The sequence below is a fragment of the Euprymna scolopes genome, chromosome 31 (assembly GCF_053919585.1).
Source record: "Euprymna scolopes isolate OS-2025 chromosome 31, ASM5391958v1, whole genome shotgun sequence".
In the NCBI taxonomy this organism is placed as follows: domain Eukaryota; kingdom Metazoa; phylum Mollusca; class Cephalopoda; order Sepiida; family Sepiolidae; genus Euprymna; species Euprymna scolopes.
In genome coordinates this window covers 17750703-17755519 of record NC_136512.1, presented here as the reverse complement: position 1 = coordinate 17755519, position 4817 = coordinate 17750703, and the positions used below count along the sequence as shown (strand labels likewise).

The 4817-nt window shown below is 34.8% G+C and overlaps 1 long non-coding RNA gene across 1 annotated transcript in view; it reads left to right on the top strand.

Annotated features, from left to right (window-relative positions):
* Positions 1-518: 518 nt before the first annotated feature.
* The window catches only part of LOC145255661 (uncharacterized), a 31839-nt gene continuing 27540 nt past the window's right edge, over positions 519-4817 (top strand). Inside the window, exon 1 of the long non-coding RNA XR_013863885.1 lies at positions 519-2150. This is a non-coding gene — a long non-coding RNA (uncharacterized LOC145255661). The remainder of the gene's footprint in view (positions 2151-4817) is intronic.

Genomic DNA, 4817 nt, shown 5'->3' with positions numbered 1-4817 from the left:
TTTTATGTCGTAAACAATTGAATTGAATGAAAGAGAGAAAACATGAGTGACTTAAAGAAAAGAAAAGAAAGAAAATCACTAAGAAAAAAAAAGCAAGTAAAAATGAAAGAAAAAAAAAAGAAGAAAGGACTGTCCAGAAAGAAAATAATATAGAAAAAGAGAAAAATAATCATGCAATCTACAAAATAAAGAAAGAAAGAAAGAAAGAAAACAGAAAGATAGTATAAATAATATAGAAAGAAAAGAAGGAAAATTATTTTAGGCGAAAGAAAAACATTAATGAAAAGTTTTAGGACTAAACAATAAGAAATAAAAAATAAAAACAAGCTGTGACAGAAAAAATCAAAAAGATAATAAAAACGCATTGAAAGCTAAAGAGTACAAAGAATAAGCTAAATTGAAAAAAAAAATGTTTTATAAAAGAAAACCTGAAACTCCACCCTTCCGTTCAAGAAACCACGCCCTCTTACGAAATTAGACCCCGCCTATTTTTAAAAAAAGGCTACACTTATCTAATACCTGGCATTTTGTGGCTGCCATTATGTCGTCCCTGTAAACGACGTCAATCAATTCTTTTTTTTTTTTCCTTTCAAGGCAGAACGAAAGCGAATAAGCCAGATGTCCCAAAGCTAAAGCGACTCTACGAAAAAATCTCCGCGGAAAATTATGGATTTGGAAAAAGGAATCGCGATGCCAAAATTCAGTGCAGAGTTGATGAAGCCCACGAAAATAACGAAAAGTAACAGGAGGAATCCATTAAAAGAAATAATATCGACTCGTGGACATTCTAAAAAGGATTCTACTTGATAAACAGCGAAATATTTACGAAAATGGGGATCCGGTTCACAAAAAATGGGGATCTCGAATGAATGAATTTTAATACAAACAATCTTCACGAAGAGAAAATGTCCAGAAAGTAAAAAAAAAAAAATGAAAAAAAAATGAAAAAAAAAAAAATGAACAATTTAAAAAAAGAAAAGAAAGAAAGAAAAACGAAAGAAAAAAAAAATTAAAAAAAAAAAGAAACAACATTCCAGAAAGAAAATAATTGGATATCACATTTTAAGCATCATTTCGTATGAATCCGAAGATTCAATCGCTTCCATTGGTTTCCCCGATATTTTTCTAGATTAAATTATGTCTAGCAAAACATTGGGTAGGTTACGAGAGGGACCACGTGAAGGTCGCCAATATCCCAAATGAAAGTAATTTTGTGGAACGAACTAGTTTCGAACTTGGAACACCCAGTTTTCGGTTCGTGTCGCTAACCACTTAACAATCGTCACGCCCACATTAAAATTAATAACACATATGCAAAAGAAACAACTGTAAAAGGTTCGTGATAATTCTTGAAAGTTTAAACGCATTTGCCATGTTTTTTTTTTTAATATTAAGAACACAATTGCGAAAAAAAAATGTTTGAAGAGTCCATTTTTGGACGTTTTAAAAGAATCCCTTTTTTTCTGGAAATAAAAGTAAGTAACGTGGTTGACCACAGTCGAGGGCGACCCGAATGTTCCCTTTCCATGTGTTCTTATTCTAACTTGTAAAGAAGAGTGCTACTCCTTTTTCTCGATTGCTCCACTTACTCTTGATTCTTACCTGATAATGATGAGTGTTTCAAACGAGAGGGCATCAACTGCCATCTTTTTTAGTCTTTATCCTAGAATGATTCTACCGACGATTGAACCCGGTTCGCTATTATTATATGTACGTGTCAGGTTTTGGAGATGAAGGTAATGATTTCTATACTCAAACTGGTATCTTGATCGTGCCTGTGATTGCCACAACATTTCGACCGATATACTACGGGACTTCTTTCAGGAATTTAAACTTCGGTTACCAAGAGCAAATGATCAAACAAGCAATGACCGTACCGGTATACGGTGAGAATCATTGGTTGCTTACCAAATCCTAACTCTTCAAAATAGAAAAAAAAAATGTTCCACGTAAAACGGAAGCAAGATAATTGACAACAAAACACCACTGATAACTCTTTCATTGAGCAATATAAATGAGCTAGGATTCCACCGCTAAACGTGCTCATGCTGAAAAAATATAGATCTGGCAAATCTCGTTGAGGTCAAGGAAGTGGGTCACATTTTAATAAAAGCTCAAATTTGAAAACGGACGAAACAGAAAAGCTTAAGGTTAGTATGAAGCCATTTTATTGACGGAAGTCACTTATTACATTGATAATATAATAGAAATTAACGTTTCCCGTTGGGTTACCCGCTGGGTCACCTGTTGGGTTACCCGTTGGGTTACCCGTTTGGCTCGTGTTAGATTGTTTCAATAAAAAAAGTGATTTGCAAAGACAGTGGAATATAAAAACGAAATCCAAGTCAGTCTCTTTCTGCTCTCTCTTTTTCTTTCTGTCTGTCTGTGTATCCTCTCTCTCTCTCTCTCTCTATCTCTCTCTCTCTCTCTCTCTCTCTCTCTCTCTCTCTACATATACATATATATATATAATCATTATTGCGCAGACAACGTTGGATAACTATGACAGTATGATTACATTTTTGACACACACGAACGCAAACACACAATACACACACACACACACACACACACACACACACATATATATATATATATATATATATATATATATATATATATATATATCTGCATACATGTTGGGCCGATACAATTGAACAATTGTACTCAAGTGTTGGCAATAAATCCTAACGTCTTTAACTCAACAATAAAATGAATGTAAAGCGGCGAATTATAAGAAATATTTATAACTCTAGTATTGCCTTATTGAGCTGTCTAGAAAGATTTGAGTTATATGTTTATATAGCCAAATGTTCCAAGTAATAATATATATAAACACGGTGGGCGTTCCAAAAATAGTGTTTTCTAAATTTTTTATTCCGACCGAATGGATCAGAAGGGTATTGCAAATTGTATTGTTAGGGTGACTGAACTCATGCATTCCTAATATGAAATTTATATATATATATATGTATATATATATATGTATATATATATATGTATATATATATAAAGTAAATGATGTTGGCTCTTTGACTACGTTAGAATCTCCCGACCAGCAGTAATTATCTCTGCAACAAAGATATGGCACTTTGATCTATTTTGGCGCAATATATTATAGGAAGCGTTACTTTTGGAACGCCCAGAAGCATATATATGCTCCTCATCTTGAGTTGAGCATATTGAGAAGTGATACACGAATTACCATTAGCATATAAAGCGATGCTCTTTGTGTAAACAAATCGAGCTTAGGTATTTCAGACGATGTCAAAACATTGTTTATTCACGATTCGATCAGCAGCTGCCGATTAGCGTAATGGGTAGGAGCCTGGACTGCCGTACAGGCGGTCGGGTTTCAATCCTGGCTTGAGGTAGTTGCCCGTCTAATGAATGACATATATATATATATATATATATATATATATATATATATATAGAGAGAGAGAGAGAGAGAGAGAGAGAGCGTCTGTGCGTGCGTCTGTGGATCCGTCTCATATCTCTTCGTTCTCTCTGTCTCACTCAACTTATCTTTCGAAATATACGGTTAACATAGCATTTAGTCCTGTGGTGTTATTTCCTGTTTCTCATAATAGACTATTTGTATTTATTTCAGCTTTCTTCTTTATTACCTTTGACTGCTAATAAACAGAACGAGAGGGAGAGAGGGAGGTGATAAGGGGAAGAAATAGAAGCGAGAACGATAGCTTCCGTATAAAATAGAGGCGATAATGAGTTGCAGAAAACATACAGTAAGCGAAGATGATAACGATAAACAGAAACGATAAATTACAGCTAATTAGAACAATTAAATTAAAAGCTTTTTTTTTTCAAATATATAGCTTAACGTATAAAGTACTATAAAAGTTCAGTTCTAAATGACACTCTTCTAGAGGTTGAAGGATCAATCTTCAGTACGAACGCAATTGCGACTTGTAGTTCAGGATACGTCCTCGTCACAATGTTACGTAGTTGTCGCCATTTTTTAAGAAGGAATGACCTTACAACTGTTACGCTGAGATATGATTCTGGATAGTTCTAGGAGGTCCGCCATTCCAGGCCTTGCTTCCCGTCTTTCAGGTCAAGTAAGTTCATTGCTTACAGCCTGAGGCGTCCATACTAGGGAATGCAGACGGGGCTGTCTGGACCCTTTTCAAATACCAACGTGCTACTATTTTAGTTGCGCCGGATGACTCTCCCCATTTTTCCGACCTTGTGTCACATCTTCCTCCGATGAGACGTAAGTAAATATCTACTTAAAACCGATCATGGCTCACATAAAGAAAGCATGGAATTTTACTTTTAAAAAAAGTTCGTAAAAATTAGCAACTAATTATTATTCGTATTTTCTTCGTAACAAAAAGTTTGTTTTCATTTTATTCCAATTAAGTTTCCATTGAATTATTTTTTTTAATAACAGAAATAACATATTATACATTTTACTAAACTATACCACATCAACCCCAGCCGCGATTGATTTTTGAATGGGTCATTACGATGGAAAACCGAGGAAGGAGAGCACTAACCAGACCTCCACTTGAAGGATACGAGCACTAATGGGACACTGCAGAGACTTATTGCTATTCAATTTCAGAAATAAAAAACAATTTGCCTGCTATAAATCAATCGTAAAGGGATGTTGCAATAACGTAAAAAGTTTTCGCAATGGCTTGCAGAAAAGGCGGGGTATACTGGAAATCTGGAGAGACTTGTAGTCATCCAGACTCCAGGGAACACCGCGAGTTATTTTGAATAATAACACATGATGATCCGTGTGAGAACTTCTAGTGAGTTGTTGTTGTTGTTGTTGTTGTTGATGC